The sequence below is a fragment of the Parasteatoda tepidariorum genome, chromosome 4 (assembly GCF_982258835.1).
Source record: "Parasteatoda tepidariorum strain Cologne lab strain chromosome 4, Ptep-v5.0, whole genome shotgun sequence".
NCBI classification, from domain to species: domain Eukaryota; kingdom Metazoa; phylum Arthropoda; class Arachnida; order Araneae; family Theridiidae; genus Parasteatoda; species Parasteatoda tepidariorum.
Window position 1 is genome coordinate 115,467,963 of NC_141758.1, and position 22,784 is coordinate 115,490,746.

The window sequence follows — 22,784 nt, forward strand, 5'->3', positions numbered from 1 at the left end:
TGGTATTATTATTAATTAGAATTATATTTATTAAAATTTATTTTTTTAAAAAAAAAACAATATAATTATTTAAATTGAATATGTAATAGTTTTTTATTTTAATATTATGAGTGATATTCTATTATTTTTTTTGGGGGGAACGCACAAATTATTTCCTTCGTATTTTGTAAATAATCATCAGAATAAAAAAATTAAAAACCATGAAATCCGTAGTAGTAATTGCAAAAAAGAAAGAAATTCGGCAACGAAATTACGTGAATTGAACTCCACAAATTTGTTTTAGCTCCCAGATTAGGTTATTGTAATAAATAATATCATAAAAAAAGCAGTTTTAAAAACAACAGAAAAGTCAAACTGTCAAAAATTCAATAGAATTATTGCTTTAAAAAGTAAATACTCAATTGCACGATTCGAATTTTCCATATCTTTTGAAATATATCGGGATATTCAAAAACCGTGTGAGAATCAATAACTGCCGAAATATAACTTTGATTTACGATACGATCAGCATAAATTGAGAGCACCGAAAAGTGATTATCTAAATGCATGCCATTACATGTAAATTTCGGCACAAAAGTAAAGAAAACAAAATGTTTTTACTTTTCAAAAGAAAATTCTTTCTGGAAAAACTCTAACATTCTGCAACAATGTCGCTGCGATTCTGCCACGGGGTGTACAGTGAGTGGAAACCTTTCAAATTAAGCTAAAAAGATTACGCAAGAAAAGAAATAAGTGGAGTATATACCTACATGAGATAATATATTTCATATAATTAAAATATATTTAAATTATTTAAAATTCCCACTAAATTAGGTAGTAAAATAAAATAAATATTAATACCCTTTGAAATCCCATCGTTCTTTTTCACAGCCTTTATAATGGATTGAGCAATAGATGATTCCATTAGATCCACATAACGGACAACTTGGGGAGCAAATGTAAGTTGTTGATGGAACCTCCCTCCGCATAAGTTTTCTGAAGAGAAGTGATGCTTAAGTGAAAATGGCACATAATATACTAATAAGCAACATTAGGATGCTGAAGATACATGCAGTGGGTGGGTGGATAATTCATGTTTTAGCCGTTTTTTAAATTTTTTCCACTTTATAATAATTTCCTTATGTATTGTAAATAATATTACTTTTAAGAACATTTTTGTAGTAAGTTTTTTCTTTGTGATTATTAGTGTAAATATTGCATTAAATCTTGTTATTATTTTAAACATTCTCCAATAACAAATTTTGATGTTGAACAGAGGCATTCTTTCAATTTTAAGCAAGTTAACTATTGAATTTTAACATGTGATGTATATATAAAAACATGGTTAAAAATATAATTGATTACCATCTTCACTGGAAAACAATCCCATGTATCAGGAGGTTGTTCAGCTAAAAGTGTGTCCATATCAACAGCTAACAACGACCAGAAGATCTCTGCGTGTTCAACTATGCAAAAGTCTGTAAAATTTATTTAACATTTATTTTCTTTTGCTGATGTAAGCAATTTTAATAGCTATCCTAATCATACCTAATGAATATTTCTGCCATCAAAAATTATACAGAAAAAAGTTTTTTCACTAAATAACAAGAGTAAAAAATGCAATTTTATGCATAAACACATGAGATGGCTGATAGAAAGGAGAGTAAGAAGAAGTTTTGTTTGAGCAGTGAAACATATCTACTACTCTAAGTGTATGTCTAAGAAATGCATTACATGTACACCTAGAATCCATATTCAATTGATTTAAACTTTAAACATTTCAGAGAGAGAAAGGAAACCATACTGATGACAAGTCATATTAGGGGGGACCATAAAGAGATGTGACGATTCCAGATATGCGACATATGCTGTTGATCACTTATAAACATTGAAAGATTCTGGAATTAAATAACAATAAGGGACAGTGTTAGTAGATCATTCGCAGAGGTTTCAGCAAATGCATAATGCTTTCTCATTTTATCCCGCACTCACTGAAGACAAATAACATTTAACATAGAAAAGGCCTTTGAGGACTCCCTGAAGACAAGTTGCATCGTCTTTTGATTTAATGTAAAAAAGGCTTTTGAGGACTCATTTAAGGACAGTAACATCAATTCATTGCAAAAAGAGCCCTCACCGTCTCATTTTGTGCAAGTGTTTCGTGACTAACTGATTTTGTCTTGAGCGTAATCAAAAATGTTTTAATTTACCCTTCCATTCACCACACTTTTTAAATGCACTTTCTATTTATTTTAGGTGTATTCATTGAGTCAACTTAATTAAAATCGGATCCCTAACATTGCATCAATAATTAAACTGATTCAAATTCTTATCAGAAACATTAAATAAAAGAGCAAAGCAAGTTTAAGCTTTCTATAAGGTTCTATAAGCGAAGTGCTGATTATATAAATGAATAAAGTTAATCAAATATAAAACTGTTATACATTGCACAATTTAATTTTGAAACGTTACATTAATTTCCGAAAGTTGAATTTAATTTTTAACAGTCAATTATTAACTGGTCACCAAATTGAATTGTGAAGAAAAAAGTATGGGCATGTTTTGGTTTCAGATAGTGAAAATGCTGGATTATAATCATTCTGCAATTTTTTTTTTCTGAATCTTTAAAATGTTTTCGATTATATTATAAGATTTTAAGAGAAAAAATATCAATCTGTTCTAGAAACAAATACTATTTTTTGTGCTTCTTGTCAACTTTTTGATTGATAAACAAATTAAAAGAGATAGAAACATTTTATACCACAAGAAGTCTGCAAATATGAGGAAGAAAAAATTCTAAACAAAAAAAATTTCTGAAAATTCTACAACAGGTCAATAAGTTTTTTCAGTAAACATTCAATTTGTTTCACTTTTAAATGTACACAACTTTTATTGACTCTATACTATTTGCACAACTATTCACCTTGACTTTAACTATTAACAATTTTCAAAGTCACTGAATTTGGTACAGGGTAAGATAAAATTTAAAGCAAGCACTTTTTAGCAATTTAGAAGCTGTTTCAGTACAAAAACCGAACAAAAACATTCACACATTTTCTTTTCAAATCTGCTAGATGACAGTTTAAACTAACTTAAGAGAGAATAAGTCAGGAAACATTTTCCATAATATTGAGAAAAAACATCTTTTAAGATACCAAATAAAAAAAACGGAAGTTTCATATTTTCTACAAAATCCAAAACTTTCTTGAAAAAAAAAAAAAAAAGAAAATCTAATATAGACAACCCTGTAAAATTATTATTATTCATATTGCTCTTTGAAGACTTAAGATTTGTAACTTTAAAAATGAATTATAACCATAAATATAACCAGAGAAATATTAAAACCAGTTTAAAAAACATTAATTTTTTTTTAAAACGAGATATTTGTAATAAAAGATTACAAAAGAAAAGAAAAACATCACAAAAAACAATTCTTCAAAATATAGCAAACAGTAAAACTTTATATACTATATTTAAACAAGAAAATAATATTTATAAAGGTTTATACTTTATATTTAGAAATACTGAAAGCTACTCCTAATGTACTTTTAAGTTCATAAGAAAAAATCAGTATTGCACATATCTATTTCAGAAACTTGCAGAATATTTTTTTAACTTTTTTGAAGAAAAAAAAAATGTGACAGATATTAAAATTCAAGTAAACAAATCATGGTCATAAAACTGTCACCACTTTAAGAAGGCCAAATTTTTTAATTGAATTGTTAATGAATTTGTTTTAATTTTTTTTCCAAATTTCATGGATATTTCAGTTTACTCTACAATAAGCTTACACAATAAAAAAAATTTTAATATATGTCTTCATACAGACGCTAAAATGTTTCCAACGATGTAAGAAAAAGTGCAGAGTAAAACAGTATGAGTGGAGAGAAATGCATTACATAATTCAACAGCGGTTCCCAACTTTTGCTGAAGTCTTATTAAAACATTCTTTTAAAAATTAAGAAAAAATTTTAATGGAATATTTTTCTCGACTGAAAACAGCTAAATTTAGTAATTATCAATGACAATAAGAAAACACTTGCAAAAGTGGTAAATAATTTTAAAATAGAACATTTTTAAATTTGTTTTCTTAAGAACTATAGTAACATTAAAATTAACTAACATAAAATTTATGCAATAAATGTTATGTTACTTTTTTCAGGACAAAAAATGACAAAAATTAAAAATTTCGAAAATTTTTTTCCTACAATTATTATACTTAAAAGAATGAATAAAACATGCACTCTTCAAATCAGTTGAAAATATCAATATATATTTTTAGAACAAATAATAAATACAATAAATTGAAAATCAGAATATTAAATACAATAAATTAAAAAGTATAATATTAAATACAATAAATTAAAAATGATAACAAATATGATAAATTAAAAATTATAATAAATTTCAGGTTTAATGATTTTTTTCTATACAAAAAATAGTCCAATAGTAGTAGACTTTAATTAGTCAAATATCTTTGATTCTGCTTCACCTTTTACCATCTTTGTAATAATTTCATGATCCCAAAGCCCACAAAACTTCAGGTCCTTATCATAAAAAAAAACTCAACGAAGTGTCGTTTAAGGTCATTGCTATTATTGAATTTTTTCAAAATAAATGATATTCTGATGATATAAGGTGGCAGATGTATGAGAGATTTAAAATCGCAAAGAAATCCTGTTCAATACGATAATGCAAGGCCTCACACATTTTCAGCAATATATGTACAAAATTATAGCAGCTTGGTTGGGAGGTAATGTTGCATCCCCCATATAGCCCTGATTTCGCATTATCATGTAATATTTATATCATTTATCACTTCTTGATCACCATTTTTACAAAATTTTTAAAAATTTAATAATAAAAATTACCTAAAATCACATAAAATTCCGATAAAATTACCATTCTATGACAAATGACATTTCTAGTTTAAAAAAAAAGTTTTGCTGATAAGGACCAGATGTTATATGAGCTCTGGACCATGAGAAGATTAAATATAACAAGATGGTGAAAATCAAAAAGCATGAAAGATTTCATTCTAATTTTATTTTTTACATAGAAAGAGTTTATTTCACTCTAAAACACCGAAATTATTTTCCAGCCAACCTAATAGCGAAATAAATAGTTTTAAGGGGTTCCAAGAATTTTCGCAGAGTCTTTTTTTTTTTTTTTTTTTTTTAAATGTTGGCCGCTAGAATCCAGGCATTGGAAAGTTGGGCCAGAATTTAAAAACTTTCTAGGTTATAAAATGTGCTTCATACAAGTAAACGATAAAAATCTGCTCCCAATAAAAGGTCTATTAAAAAGCTTATATCATTGTTTTAAACTCTAAAATTATTTTAATATATTAAGTATAGTCTTTATTTAACTTAATATTAAAAATTATAACTTAAGTTTAAATTAGTTTAAGAGATGAGAAACTACAAAAATAATAGAATCTTCTAAAGAAAAGTTATATTAAAACCACAAAATTTAAGAACAATATTTTAAAACTGCAACAATTTATTTAACTATTTTTTTTTTAATATTTCAACAAAATCCAGGCAATGTCAGAAGTTTAGGATGTTTCACCTTTTAGGGGGTAACAAATGTGTTACTTGACTCTTCTTTTTTTCCTTTAAGTGAAGTTTCTTTCATTGTTATTACTCTTCTTATATTTTAAAGTAAAAAATTAATTTGATTAAAAATATTAATTTGATTATAAATTATACATTGTAAATTGATTTGAACTAAACTAAAAAACAAACCATTGAACTTATAAATGGAGAAACAGATCCTAGGTTCTCAAAATTTATATGACTAGATTCTACCAGATTAACAACACATTCCTACTAGATTAACAACGTGTGATTCATATTTCTCCAATAAAAGCATTTTTTTTAGTTCAACAAGTTCAGAATAAAATTCATTATCAATTTATTTTGTCACTACTGAAAAAGCTAATCTACAAAGTGTGTATGGCCTATAAAAAATTATTAGGTATAATCGAAGCTAGTACACAAAAGAAATGCTAAGAAAAGCTTTTAGAAAAAATTACAAAACCAGTGTACTATTAACACAGTAAGACAGATATTATATACACTATGTGTTCTAAATTAGACTGATTGTATTCAAAAAAAAGTTTTAAAATTCCAAAACTTATAAGAAGAAAAAGTTTATAATAATCAAACAATTTAATCAATTTAAACAATTTAATTTATATGTAGATACCCTGTATATTTGAACTTTGGCAACTTCATATACAAAAGTGCAACTAGTCATTTTTAGGTAGCTGGAAAAAAAGGAAACTAATAAGTTGGGAACCACTGAAACTGGTTTCTAGCATTCTAGGACTCAATCTTAATGGTTCAAGGAAGTGACCTCAAATATGACTAATTAGTACAGACGATATTTTAAGTTATGAAATCAGACACAGAAATGTACTTTCTCTAAATAAACATGCCTTTTTTATTTCTGATCCTTAAAATACAGAGGATAGCTGCAATCTAGAAAACACGATCCCCATAGTTTGGTGAGGAGAGTGGTCCAAAATTTGGACCCCTTAATTTAAACTTTACTTTTTGTGTATTTTGCCTATCTTGAGAAATTCCAAAGCAAATTGAAAAAAACATTGCACACAATTATAAAATGTGTTTATCCAAAGATGATTCCACGAAAAAAATAACTTTTAATAAATATTTTTTTAAAAATTCTTATTTTATATAATATTAGCCAAAAAAAATTTGAATTGTAAGATATGCAATTTCTTATATCAACTTAGAGAATGTAATTTAACATTACAAAATACAAAATTTCAGCAAAATTGGTTTAATAGTTCATGAAAAACAGAATTTTAAACATCTGGCTTTTTTTAAATTCACGGCTACAAACACGTAAGATAGTCCTTAATTAACATTAAAAGTAGAATACAACACAAAATGTTGCACCTAATACTACCAACAATTCAATTCTATGACTACGAGTAGAAATGAATTTGCAAGAGCCATATTTCTCCCACTATAAAGGGAATAAAAGGTACAATTAAATTAAAAGTTAAAACTGTTTTACTGTGTTATTAAAGACTGTTTCATAGAAAGAATTGAAAACAGAAAAGTTAAAAGGTAGAAAACTAATAAATTTGTGAAAACATAAAAAATATTGATTTATTTAAACAGATTAAGAAGTTAGAAGTAAGAGGTAGTGAAACTAAAAACCAGGAAACATAAATAAACAAATAAGAGGATAATTGTACCTCTCCTTGATACACTTTAAAATATGCATATAGATTTACAGATTTAAGGCCAACTTATGAAATATTAATATAAACTTTTTAGTAAATTTATTTATTGAACAGTAAATTCCTAATCTTTCGTTAACTATAAAGGATTAAATATTACAATCATGGTCACCTGAAAAGAAAGTCAATTAATAGTAAGAACATGATTAAAGAAAACGTACTTGATACTAGTAGTAGTAATATGAATATCAAATCATTTTCAAATTGAACTTATTAATCATTCATAATAAAAGAAGTTATGAAATTCATGTAAAATGTATGTACTAAAAAGAAAAAGAAAAGTAAAAAAATAACTTTTAATTATACACTGTATTACAAAATATATATAAATCAGATGCAATTATTTACAAAAACCTGAAGTTTAATAAATTAAACTGAGTTATTTATTAAAAAAAGGTTGTTAATAGCTGATTTATACATAAAAGTGATATATTTATCAAGAAAAACATCAATAAGATTTGATAAATTAATATCAAAACATATAGAAGCATCAATTATTTATAAAGTACTAATATATTAAAAACCCAAATTGATATTTAAATTAAGATAAGTATTTACCTGGATAATTATGAAGACACAGAAATACCTTTTTTTCATTAAGATTTATAAAAAAATTGTTTTAAAAATTATAACTATTTCATTAAAATATGTCGTTTAGTATTCACAGTTGAGTAAAGTTACATAACCAAATTTTTTTTTAAAAAATACGAAGTTAAAGAATTTTGCTTCAACTGTGTAATTAAAAATATTACAAAATATATATTGTACTCTTTCAATGTATGCTCTGTTACAATTTTCATACAAAAATGTTTATCATTTCAAAGTTATTCATAAATTAAATTAGAAAACATGGTACATGTATATTAAGCTTAGTTTTTAAAAAAAATCTTTACTTGAAGAGAGAACAATTATGTCATTGTCCTAAGTTTTAAAAAAAATTATAACTTTCATATTTAAAGGAGACCATAAATAATTCCCAAAATAAAGAATAACTGAATGAAATACACAATCGAAATAAAAAAAACATCAAATAAGGAAATAATTAAGTAAACTAAAAATCCTTAAAGTTAAACAATAAGTCAAATAATGCATTCTCAATCATAGTATAAAATGCAAATGGCATGCATTAAAAATTCTACAAAACCTAAAAAAGGGAAAAAAATAAAAAGTTAATAAAATATACTTGCTATTTGATATTATTTCCCTAACCACAGCATAGTTCTCATTGTTCTGTTGCAAAAGATCGACACATAATTCAGCTAAATGTATCTCCAGTTTCTTTCCAGGTGACCCATCTCTGATTCTATGATATAATAATAAAATATATCATTAAATACATTCATAACAATTATATAATGAAAAACTATAATTAATTTTTTCTTGCTAGAATAAGCTACTGAATCATACATATGTAAATGACACTAAGCTGTTTCATATTAAACCAGATGTTAAATATGAATTAATTCTTAAACTGCTAAGCTACTATGCTACTAATCCTTCAACTGATTGGTAGATTATTTCCATTAAGTAACATATAAGAAAAACTGCATTCCGTGCACCAAAGTAAAGGGGTTGTCAGCAGTTAGATGGTTTTTTTAAAAAATACTGCAATATTTCAAATTTTAAAGAATACATTCAAAAGCTTTTTAAAAACGCAAAAAAAAGAACATTTAATTAACTGTAGAGTTTGCTAATAAGGGAACCTAAATTGGCTTTACTGTACCAAAGGTAAATGACATAACAAACTCAAAATAAGTGTTGATTCAGTATTGTAAATGATGTCTGGAAAAGAAGAAAAAAATTTAAGAAAACGGAGAAGAAAAATTAAATTCACTTGTATTCAAGAAATCTATGTTTATCTGAAGAAATGAGAAAGTTAAAAAGCATATTATTTGCAAAATAACAAAATCTGTGATATTTCGTGAAAATATTGATGTCCTTGATTAATCACAAAAATATGTATATAAAATATTTTCTTGATTGAATCCAAAAAGTGAACAACAAATTCATATTAATATTAGAACATTAAAGTATAAATGTACATAGAAGTAGAAATTAAGATTTAGTCACTGGTCCAAAGGACCAATAACTAAAAGAACTGAAATAATCAATAAAAAAGCAATCGAAGCTCCCAGACTGCTTTTGGCCAGATTCTCATCTGGTCACCTAAAATGTCTAACATTCGAACGTGGCTCAAAAACTTACCAGACTTGTAAAAAATGCTGTATCCAACCAGCATCACTTAAACATATATTTGATTGTGTTGGACTGTCCAGGATGGACTTAATTGCAAATTTTCTTTTTAAAGTATGAAAAATCAATCAAAGAAAAGAGACAAGTTTTTAGAAATGAAATACAGCGTGGCAAAACTCTCTCGATACTGGGGGAAAAGTTTTAGATGGTCTTAAATGTATGGTCACTTTTCTCATTGACCTTTACACTCAATTCAGAAAAACATGTGTTATGAAAAGTGTAGAGAGAATAAGTCATCAAAATAGTTCATCAAATAAGCGGGGGTATTGTATGAGCAGAGCATGAAGAAATAAGTAGAAAGGAAAGTTATAGAAATTCTTAGTTTATTTGATGTTATAAAAGGTTTAGAAAGATACTAAAAACTTGGACAGTTTTCCACAATATATTACTTAGAAAAATAAGAAACTATAAATTCTACTTTATTTCTTTTAGAAGAGACACTTAAGTACATATTTCCTTCATGAATGTTTAAGTCCGTAATATAAACATTAAATTTTATAAACACAGTATGGGTAAGATATTATAACTTCTGTCTACTCAATTAAAAGCTCTTCCTTTACCATGAAAAACTCTTTTATCAGGTTTAACTGTTGCAAATATAAAAAGCAACTAACTGACTAATTTTAGCTGTAATGTTAAAAAAAGATTAGAACTGGAACTGCCTAAGAAAAAAATGTGTCAAACTATTATTAGAAAAAAATGCCTATGCACATTATATATTTTAAATGACCATTACACGCAGTTACATAAACGCAACACAAAAAGGAATAACAGGAATAATACAAATTTAAAGCTCAATTAGCATACTCTAAAGTTTACCGTGTTCTTCAGGAGGTTGTTGTTGCTGCTGTTGTTTGTCCACTTCAGTTCCTACACAAAGTCAATTGCAGCACTAAAAGAAAAGGAACAAACGAAAAGAATAAAGAAATAATTGCACTAACACAAATTATAAAGAAGATATACACGCAGATCAGTAATGACTGAAGGTTGAAAATTAACATTCCGGATGCAGTTTAAAAATTAGTAAGTTGTTTAAAGTAATAATTATCATTTAAAAGAAAGATAAAAAACACTATAATATTATATAAATATTAATTTTTATTTATAATAATGAATATGTAAAATGTTTTACTTTACTTTCTTATACTTTCTTTACTTATACTTTTCAAAACATTTTATTTTATACTTCTTATTTAATTTATTTCATAGTTTTTTAGCAAATAAGCAGTCTTCAAATCCCCTAGTGCAGGACATGACAAAACTGCTTGGTTTCAAATGCAAAAACCACCAAGCAATGACAATTCTATTTTGAGAAAGAGAGATAGGCCAAAAGGAATACTTTCTCAAGTTTTAAAGCATGTTGTGACACTTCTTTATTCTTTCCTTCCATTTTGGTTTAGATAAATTACTGATTTAATTCTGCAAATTTAATTTTGCTTTAACTAGAATAGAAACATCTGTATTCTTCACAATTATATCCTAATTTTGTTATAACAATTAAAAAGGACATTTTTGAAGAAAGAAAAAAAAATGAATAAAGCATAGATGAAAGATGACATTACCTCTGTTGGATGAATAGATCAATTTGATTGACAAAATTTTTATGTATTATTCCCATATTTTTAAACGCAAATAGTTATTTAGTTATTAATTGTAAAAGATTTTTTTTATATATAATTTAGTTTTTATATATATAATTTATAAAAAAATACATTTAAAGTAAGAAAGGTTTATTTAATTCTAAAAAAAAACTTTTCTTTGAATTAATTATCACTAGCTTAACTAGCTTCAAAAATTAAAATGATTGTCAGATCACATCAGCAATATTTTTTAAATTTTTTTGTTGCATATTTTTGCTTCAAGAAAAATACTTGTGAAGCATTTTACCAAACCTAAGTATTTTTCACCAAAAAACACATAAAAATAAAATAAAGCACTGAAAGCAATAGCACTGAAAAAAAAGTGAAAAAGCCATTAACTTTATCATATTTCAATCCTATCTTGATGAAATAAAGTAGACCTGATACATGCATAAATACATTTTTGACCTTTTAATATGAAAATATACAGTACACACACTAATATTTCTAAATTTAAACAGACAAAACTCACTTTAGAAAAATAAAATATTTCAATGGAAAGAACTATTCACTACTATTGTATGTCTTGGTGCATAAGTCAACTTTTCCTAAAATTTTACAAAAATCAAAGGGTCGACTTATACATTGGTATAGTTCATTAACCAGGAGTAGACACTTGGCTCCGCCTTCATCAAGTGGTTTTCTGACGATACTATTTCGCTATTTTGGGGAAAAGGATGTGAACAATCCTGAACAAGGTTGCTATTTGGTAATCGTATGAGGAACATATTTATTTTGCAATCTTCATGTGGATTATTTTAACATTAAATATTTCCTAAATTTGATGATATTTTTGAAAAGTTTGTCCTTTTTGAAGCATTTTGCTGGGAAAACAGCAGTTTTTAAATTTAAAAGATATTTAATTAGCTAGAGTAAGGAAACGTATAATTACTAAGTAAAGAAAAGTATAATAGCAGATGATAAAGAGAAGTAAGAGACTGAAAAAGAATTCACTGTTTGCTCCTTTCAATACACAATTTACTCCTTTCAAAAACTATTTTTACTATGTTATATAGAATTCTGCATTTTCTCTCATATTTTCTTTACATATATAGGTTTTTTAAAAAACAATTCCTTAAAATACATTCTGAAAATTTAAGATTAAGAAAAGTTAATTTATTTAAGAGTATTTCAAAAAATATAACACAATTCAAACTTTTAAAACCTACCATAAACCTACAAGTGCAGATTTAAGTGCACCATCTGGTCGACCAAAGGGGAAGCAATGCCTAAACATGAAAAAAAAAAGTTAATTAGCCAAAAGATAGAAAAACATATGTTATATAGCAAAATGCATTTTGATTTAAAAGAAAAATGCCCTGCGACCTCTCTAGCATTAATATCTTTCTACAACATACTTTTATTATTAATTAATATACATATTAGTAATTAAATTTAAAGTAACAGAAACATTGTATTTACAAAGAAAAAAAACCCTATTTCGGTATAATAAAATAATATGTATTTTTTTTAAAATGAATATGTAATATTTTTTATTCTAATATCATGGGCGATATTCTCAAACTTTGTGAGAATTAAACACACCAATTATTTCGTTTTTCGCACTTCGTAAGTCATCAACTCCTAAAAAAAAATATAATTGAAAATAGTAAAAGAAGAGAAAACCAATTTTTCTCCCAAATAAGAATAAAAAAATCATGAGCATTTCTTTTCCTCTGATGAGTGAAAAAGGCATCGTTTTAATATAATTGTGAAGGCAAAAATTATTTCAAATATTTCTGAAGAAAAGAAATTTTTCGCTCAATATTCTTTATTTTTCATTCTTCTCAAATAAGAATCGAAAAATTACGATCATTTCATTTCCCTCCGATGCGTGAAAAAAGCATCTTTTAAATATAATTTTAGAGGGAAAAAAAATTCCAAAATTTTTGCAGAAAAGAAAACCTAACATTTTTACTTTCCAAAGGAAAATTCTTGCTGCAAGAACTCTGCAACATTCTGCGACAATGTCACCGTGAATCTGCCATGGAGGGCAAATGAATGCTACATAGCTATATTTACAACATAATTGAAATTCTGTAAGAACATTTGAAGATGCTCTACTATGTTATTAAGAAGAAAAAAAATTTTATCAGCTTCAGAAAATAAATCTACAAAGCAAAATATGAAAACTAATATTTTTCGCAAAGATTATTAGAAGATCATATATCATAGAATATCAAAGAAGTTATTGGTGAAATATAACAAGGTAGGCTTAGTTTCAAAAATAGTTAAGGAGAGTTAAATGCAGGGAAAAAAAATTTCTTTTCAAAGTCTATAGCTTTACATAGTTATTCAACAGAATATTTATCACACAGTAGAGGATTAATTTCACATTGATGGTTAGTTTTTTAAACTGATTGGAGCAACTATATTGTTCACAGTAAATAAAAAATAATTTTAATAAAAAGATTTACTTCCTCAATTGCTTAAATAGCATAAATAATATAGGAGCAATCCTTTAAATGTTAATTGCGAAAAATACTTAAAAACAGCAAATTACTGAATAAAATATTAATTATTTAAATAACTTAATGTAAGCAAAATAATATTAAAAAACTCCTAAAAATGAAATAATAAAATGGCAATGTCCTGAAATGATGAATATTTATAAACTAAAGTTAAAAAATGAAAGGAAAAAAAGATAGTTTATTTCAAGTCAAATTGAAAAAAAAATTAAACGCATCATTAAAATGAATATTACAAGCATAAATTAAAACTTTAGCATTTAATTGCACACACTAAACTACAAAATAAAAAAATGTAAACAATATTTTAAATTTTAAAAAAAAGTTGAGTTAAGAGTAGAGCTTCAAAAAATTGCCCATACTGCACCAAATGTAAACAATATTTGCTTCAGGTAAACTGATAAAAGTTTGCTATTAACTAAGTCTAGAGCGAAAAAAATTGAGCTGAGGTGCATTAGAAACAACCTCTAAGAGGATAACCAAAAGTTAAGAAAACAAAATTATGAAGAAAAGAGCAATATATTTACCTAAAACGAGTAATTTGGTTTTTGAGAAGTATTCTTAATTGTTCCTTAATTTCCGCAAAACTATCTTTTTCTTCAACAGTCCCAGATCCAATACCGCTTGATAAATAGAAAAGAACTTTTACTTTTTCAGAATATTATTTCCGTAAAGCACATGCAATATTATAATAAAATTAATATACCAAATTATTTATAATATACATAAACTTGTTCTTAACACTGATACAATCTTTATAATAATCTATGAAGTTTATTTAAAAATGGTTTTAACTTGCTTCTAAGTTTCAATTAAAAAATTAATTTTAAAAAAATATTGTTTCGTATTAATTTTTATCAAGCATCATTCATATAAAGTAAATGATAAATTAAAAAAAATTTGATAATTAGAGAAATGTTTAAAACAAAAATACAGTTTGAATAAAAAAAATTTTTAGATCTTTATTAATATGTAATTTATACATTCATGTCTCACTGCTTCATACAATTTAAGCTTTCTAAAATAATTTTGTTTTGACATTAATTTAGACACTGAACAAACCATCCAAACGTAATGCATAAGTAGAAAAATTAACTTTTATAATATAATTTTTTTTTTTACTTTTATGTAAAGTATTGAATGATAATGCAAATTTTAAATCAGATAGAAAATTATGCTACAATACAGAGCCCGTTCTCCGGAAATCAGAAAACCGGAACAAAATTCTATAAATCGCCATTTTTAAAAATAAAAAAAAAATTTTCCTCATAAGATTTTAGGATTTTTCCTTCGTTTTTAAAAGATGTTTACCTTACTATCATTTTGGAAATAATCATTAGTGTATTACTTCATCGTTTTTTCCTCTTTTTAAGATTATTTCCATATATATATATATATATTTTTAGTCGGGTTTAACAATAAAAAAACAGCTTTTTGTAGGGATTCAGAAAACCAGAAAAATCAGTTATCCGGAATAGCGATGGTCCCGATCGTTCCGGATAATCGGTTCCCTACTGCATTATGAATGTAAATTATTTATCTTTCTTGAGATGATTTTCTATTTTTACCACCTATTTCTAAATCAGTTTTCAATATTTAATAAATTAGCACAATAAAACTTAGTTGCAAAAAGAAGTTTAATTAGTTGAACCACTTTTCAAATAAACTTAGTTAAACTTTTTGCAAAAAATTTGTCTTATTGTAAGTTACACCAGAATTGTTTTCTACTACTAACTTATACAACTAAAACATTTTATTTTACAAATATCTTAGTAACTTTAAAAGCCATAAATGTTGGGGGGGGGAATATGAAAATTGCAGATTTTTCAGGTCATTAGTCGTTTTTAGCTAAATAAAATCTATGAAATAACTTTAATTAGCTTCTGAATAATTTTGTATTTCTGGAGAAAAAAATTCACTTTAGACTAAGTTAGCATTCAATTTATGGATTATAGAATTTTTTAAAAAAAGTTATTACAAAAGTGGTTAAAATAAATAAAAATAAAAAACATAGCAGGATCTTCAGCAATTTATTATATGCTACTATTCTAATAAACCAATATAATGCCTACATTTTTGAAAAACTCTAAGCAGACCCATGCCTTAATATCAAACAAATATAATATCATTTAAGTTAATTTTATTATGTAAAAATTATAAGATTAAGAAAATAACTAGTCATTTCTCATAAATGTAAGCATTTACTATACAAGAAAACTTTTTCCAGCTGTAACTTTTAACTTTACGAAATAAATACTTTAAAAAATACTTTACAAAATTTAAATTATGCATAATTAAGATCAACAATAAATGATCAACTCTAATACTCATATCCGGTATTAGCTAATGATAAATATATATTTTACTACAATAACATTAATCACAAAACAATAGTCATATATACATCTAAACACACAGCATAAATATTTAAAATAACTGAAATATTTACAAAAATTAAATTTAATAATTTTAATGTACAAAACCCACCACAAAAGAACTAAAATGCTTTAAAGCAATACATTTATTAAATTTGTAGTGCAATAAAAAAAGAGAATTTGATTGTAGAATCCTAATACACTTTTCACTTTCAATATTTTTATTCACACAAAAGCATTATTAAATTGGTATAGTTTATTTATCATATTTGTTTTTGAAGATCTGAACATTAAAAAAATTTTTACATAGATTTAGGAAAGGAACAAAGCAATCTTTTTTTCAAAATTTTAAGCCAGGAACTTCTTAGGGGAAAATAAATACTTCAGTTTTTGTAACAACATGGATGGTTAACTGATTGCTCTGTAATTTCAGACTGATCTATCTCAAAATTCTTCAATAAATTTTTTTAATCATAAAAAATATATTTTTAATAAAATTTAACTAATCATCTGTTTACTTAATACCTACACCAAGGAAAAGGAAGTAATTTTACATAAAATACAGAAAGGGTGACCGTTTCAACCTTTACAATTACCATTCATAAGATTTTTTCAAGTTTTACAGATTTAATCAGGTCATAAATCATGAATTGAACTTAAAATATTACAACTCTTAAAAAATTATATTTAGAACATTAATTTGTTTTTTACTCCATTTCAATTGTTGAAAAAGTCTGAAAAACTATTGCTGATAAAGAAAAATCATACAAAAATTAATTCAATGTTCGAAAATCGGTAGGATGTCCTATACTCTAGGCTTGGGTGCAAAATTATAATCAAATATAATTATAAAAAATATAAACCAAAATTGATGTCTTTTTTTCCCTTGCCACTAACACCATCCGTGTTTAGCTTTATATGGTTAACAAACCATATAATAATTATTAAAATGGCTTGACATAAATAGTTATATTCACAATAAAAAGAATTAAAAACTGGCTGGAAAACATTGATAGTGTATAAACTTAAAAGTGTGTGCATTAAAATTTGGTATGTAATTCAGCAGATAAAAGGGAGAAAGTGGTGCAATCAGGTGGTCAGAAGAAATAAAACAGCAATCATAAAATAAATACAGAATTAACATGTTAATAATAATAAGCAACAAGTTATATCAGTTTAATGATGATTAAAAAGTGGATGCTTTAAAAAAAGTTTTGCTTTTCATTCCATAATTTAAATCATTTACATCAACACATTCCACAAATTGTCAAAACAATTAAAATTAATTGTTAGTCATTAAATCTGCTATTAGAAATAAGACTTTCAAAAGTTCCAAATTTTATTCCACGCAGAAATTTTTTTCACTCCCCCTAAGCTACATTTTGCAAAGAAAACATATTATACATGAAATCCAAATGATGTCAAACTTAATCTCAATGATGCACAGCAAAACATTTAAAAACTAAACCAAGCTTTATTCTTAAATAAATCACATAAATTTTGAAAAACTAACAATATAATCACAAGTTTGAAAAAAAGCAGCAATATAAATTAAATACAAATTGAACTTTTCTAAGTAAGCATAATACTTCTACATTCTAAATTACTCTATTAAGGAAAAAGAAATACTAACGAAATATAAGTGCCTAAAAAATGTAAACGATTTTAACTGGAAGTGGAACTGACAAGAAAGTTGCAAGAATTTTACTGCAATTCATCAAGTTTAAAATGCTTCTTTTTACAATATAAAATGTTAAAAATAAATTAAATTAAGATTTTAAAAAAATCATACTTTTAATTAAGTTTATTGTTATTTGTCTAGATCATAAAATGTTAAAATAATGTTCATCATTTTTTATCGAAGAAATCACAAAAATGGATTGTGTAAGAAAGAAAAATAATTTTTCAGGATGATTCTAAAGCTAACATAAATGTTTTAGGTTAAACTAAAGCATGGCATCAGCTTTTAAATAAATTTAGATTTTTAAAAACAATCTTGCAATCAAAGTACTTACTAAAATTTACTTAACATGTTAGCTTTACTATACTAACAAAGTATAAATCTAAAGAACTACAAAATTATCAAAGTTCTAATAGGCTAAATAGTTTTTTTTTTCCTCTCTTATATTTAAACTAGAGATGTATCCAAAAAAAAAAAAAAAAAGAACGCACAGTTCAACTAAAACTTTTCTAAAAATAGATTGTTTCTTTAAAAGTATATAAATTGTTTATATTGTTAATTGTACTTAAATGGAATTTTTTTTTTCTTCTTGAGCACGTATAATCAATTAATGAGCCACAATAGAAAAGAATACAATATAAAGAAACTGAGCTGTTAAATGAAAAAACTAATGTATAAACATTATCAACAATGATAATTTTGGAATACATTTATTGGTGTTGATAATTTTTTAAAGAAAAAAAAAACATTATTAATTAGAATGTTGTGTAGTATCATAACTTTAATTCCTAAACTTAAATTAAATACATTATTTTATCAGATTTCAAACGATAATAATAACATGAAATTATTATATCAGAAAAAAGTATTTTTGTTTTTACCCAAAAAATAAAATAAACTGAAGTAAAACTTTTACCAATTTCTTTTGCTTTTTTGCTCTCTTTACAATAAATACTAAGCAGAAAACATCCTATGGAATGGGCTGCGGTATGCACGCATAACAGCTTCCAAGATTTCCGGTGTGGAGTATTGGTAGAAACAATTATGGGAGCATACCCTGTAAAATACACAGATGCAATGAAAAAAAGGCAGAAACTGGAGAATGCTGTTCCAAAACAACTAAGCAAATAAAAAAATATAAAACTTCACAGATATGAACAAATGATATTTTCCAAGTATCCATTCATAATAGCATCAGCAGATGTCATTAATGAAGAATTCATAGTTTAAATCAAATGACCCACTTCATCGAAAACTGATTACAAACTACGTTACTAATGGATTGATAAGGAACAAGTACTTGGCATACTCCAAATTTATATGAATAAAAGGCAAAAGGGGATATTTTGTATCCAGATCCCAACTTTGAACAAAACAAATAAATTTTTATTTGAAGACTTAATTAAAAAAAACTGGAAAGTTCATGTTTTGGAAAAAAGCAATTATTCCTTTAATCAAACAAAAATTTTATTGAACTTTAATTTGTTTATTATTTCTATTTATGTATTTTCTTGAAATAAAAAATGTGGGTGGTCAAAATTTAAAATAATTGTTTTTATAAAATATTTCACTTAAACAGAGATAAAAATTTTTTTTTAATGAATCAAAAATTATTTCCATGTTAGATTCTGATAAAATAAACCAGATTAACAGGTTGTGTTTTAAAAACATTCCAGAATACCTAATAATGTTATAATTATAATAATTTCTTTTTTAAATTATCAATTACATAAGAACCCAAGGCAGCCTCAGAATGGCATAAGTTCTGGGTATATTTATCAAAGGGCTAAATTAGCTAGCTTTGTCTAGTTATGTAAATTTATTTATGCTAATTTTTTTTATTTAGCCAAAAATAGAACTAGAGTATCCAATAAGAGGAAAATTATCACTTTAAAGTACTACACTTAAAATAGAGTATATTTAATTAAATTATATTTTGATGATAATTAAAAAAAATAAGATAACATTTTTTACAAAAAATTTAAATTAATCTTGATTTTAAATTTAATATGGTTTAATACGTTTTGACGAGAATACAACAACAAATTTTAAGAGGCGGAGGAGAATCTTAGACCTTAGACTTAGAGGTTGGTTTCGGTGTATCATCTGGCAACCCCCTTGGACAAAAATATGACGGCAGCGCATGCGCTCTTGGATATTGTCATCACTCTTTTCAATACAGGCACTCTAGTAATAAGTACATCAAGGGTTTATTACCCATAAAATAATAGAAATATATAACTGAACACACATTTATTACATCAAAACTAGCAATATATGTGTTTTTTATCTCATTCTTCTGGCATAATTTTTTTAAATGATTTTTGTATATTTTACCTAAATCTAAAAAAAAAAAGTGTGACCCCACCCCCCAAAAAAAGAAAAGAAAATGTTCCTTAAAAGGGTATTTTCAGACAGAAATAAAAATTCACTTTTTTCTACTGTCCTTTCTTTATCAATGATTACTACATTCTAAGGGTTTTCGACTATCCATTTATCATTATTTTGTCTAATCTTCCAACCTGGTTTAAGTAATTAAATAAAAAACAGAATTCACAGTATTGTTGCTTCATAATTATTAAAAAATGTGAAAAACACAGAAGGGTGCTATTTAATAAATTACTAAAAAAGAGAGGTAGATTCTATGAAATACAGTAATTCGATGTTGTAAATCTGATTATCAAAAAATTATTTTATAAAACATATTTTAAAGAAATTTTTTAAAAAATAAAAAAACTATGTTTAATTTCAGTAGCATTATCAAAAAAGTAAGTATTATTGGCATACATCAATAAATTAGTCATAAAAATAATAAACTTCAATTATTCAACTTAGCAAATAAAACTTAGTTTTAAAAAATCAAAAATTTGTCTCTTTCAACAAAAATAAAGTTAGCTGAATAAACTTTTATTTAAAAGAATTTTTGACTGAGAACAATTTAAACAATTACATAGCTGTTAGTAGTATACAAGGTGTGACAAAACTAATGGTTTCAACTATAAAGGGTAAAAGAATTTACCAAAGCAAAAGACTTTCAGCATAAAAATGTGGGCTCAAAAACCAATGGGCAAGATGAAAGAAGGTCTTTCTTGAGAAGAAAGGAAAATATAGTAAACAAATTTTTTTATTCCAGATTGTCAAGAAATTTTGGATTGGTAATGGTTAGGAATATTTATTGGCAAAAGCTTATTTTTTCCAGGACATTGAAGTTTGTTTGGACACTGTTTAAGAAAAAAACCGAACCAAATTTAATGAAATGGGTGATACTAAAAATAGCCATACACTTGTTTAGCAATCTGTTACTACATAAACATATTTGAATTGAAATAAATTACAATTTAATATAATAACAGAAATGTAATTTTTTTACATTTCTTTTTTTAAATAACTATACTTGTATTATTAAAGTTTCAAACAAAATTATAAAACCTATTATAATATCGAATTTAAGAGTTGGTTTGAATTTAAGAGTTCTATTCATACTTCACAGTTTTTCATAATAAAACTTACTATTCTATTTACGATATCAAAATACGATTTAAAGTAGAAAATACAATAAGCATGGTATACCACTCAAAGATTAAATTAGTTCCATGACTAATTATAGTGGTGGACATTTAGTGGGTGGAAATAAAACTAACCAAGCATATAGCTTCATCAAAAGCATACTGCTTAATGTTCTTTAAAGGAATTCCCAAGTGACGATAGATTTCTTAAATGAGGTCCATTCTTTATAGTCTTATAAAAATAGAAAATTTTAATCTCATTTCTCAAAGCTTATTGAAAAAACAAAAAATTAAATTTTCTGCCAAATTTGTATTCTATTTGTTTTGATGACGACGTTTCTGACCTACTATTTCTGTTACATAAATTCTTTAATCTTAAATTAAAATGAAAAGCCTAAAGCATCTAGCTCACCCATTGCTTAACCTCAAAGGACATTCTCACTGTTTAAGAAAAATTCGTGAAAATGTGCTAGTGACTTACGCAAGGAGCGAGGGGGCGTGGGTTCGGATCCCAGCTGTGGACAATTTTAAATTTTTTTTATTTTTTTCTTCTTCTGTTTATTTAACATTATATTAATTATTTAAAGTGTTCTTGGATATATTAAAAAATCCCATATATAAAAGAGGATTTTTTTATTCGGGAAATTTCAAGTGTTGCTTAAAAACTGGAAAAATCCTGGAAAATTAGTTTATTTATATTACATTATTTTTTTAAATTCCTTTTAAATTATTTTCATGATAGTTTAACAGGTGAAATATGTTGTTCTCAGTAGAAAATCAAGGAAGTCTCTTTGTGAAAGAAAGTATAATGCAATAAAAAATAAAATAAAATAAAATGGCGGGAAAAAGGATCAAATTTCAAGCCAACCTACTTCCCTGTAATATTAAGTTATAATTCTCAAACTCGGACCGAATATAGGCCTCTATAAGCCCGACCCCTCCACCAAAGCAAAATTTTATATCCCAATTAGAGGGGCCGCAATGGCCTCTTAAGTCTTCTGTTTAGCAAACCGGGAGAGGGTACTTGAAGCTATGTTGAAGCGCGATCCTTGTATAAGCGTGGTCCAACGGCTAAGACCATGTGCTAGTGATTTACGCATGGAACGAGGGGGCGTTGATTCAAACCCCAGCTGTGGTCAATTTTCAATTTTTTTTATTTTTTTCTTATTTTGTTTATTTTACATTATATTATTTATTTAATGTGTTTTTCGATACATTAACTCTTTAAAGACCGAAGCAGTGGAAATTTTACCACCGTTAACATCCTCAGTTTTTCAGAAGAGAAAATTCACAAATGAACTCACCTTCTTTGTTGGGGGTTCTCTTTAGTCATTTGCTTCTCAGCAGGTCATTTGCTCCCCCACGTCACTAATAAATCAAAGGCGTGCTCTACTTGTCAGTGAAACTTCATGGCATTCAAACTGACAATCGGCTTGCTTATTTTTTCCCCTTGGAACGTTTTTCTGGTTAAATATTCAAAAGCAGGAATTAAGTAAATAATCAGATTTTTTTTTCCATATCTTCCTTTTATTTATACATAAATTTTTTGTTATTTTATTTATTTTTTAAATTTGGGGTTATTTTTTCTTAAAACAGATTATCTTCA

The 22,784-nt window shown here is 25.8% G+C and overlaps 1 long non-coding RNA gene across 2 annotated transcripts; it reads right to left on the minus strand.

Annotated features, from left to right (window-relative positions):
• Window positions 1-76: 76 nt before the first annotated feature.
• LOC147812590 (uncharacterized) lies at window positions 77-21,524 on the minus strand. 2 transcript variants are annotated; one of them, XR_015433437.1, is made up of 7 exons: window positions 21,314-21,524; window positions 18,589-18,729; window positions 14,144-14,239; window positions 12,318-12,377; window positions 10,316-10,400; window positions 8,439-8,558; window positions 77-975 (listed from the first exon to the last, which is right to left on the minus strand). It is a non-coding gene; the product is annotated as an uncharacterized LOC147812590 (long non-coding RNA). The 2 variants fall into 2 exon arrangements; XR_015433436.1 differs by having other exon boundaries at window positions 83-975; window positions 10,328-10,400.
• Between the last annotated feature and the right edge of the window lie 1,260 nt (window positions 21,525-22,784).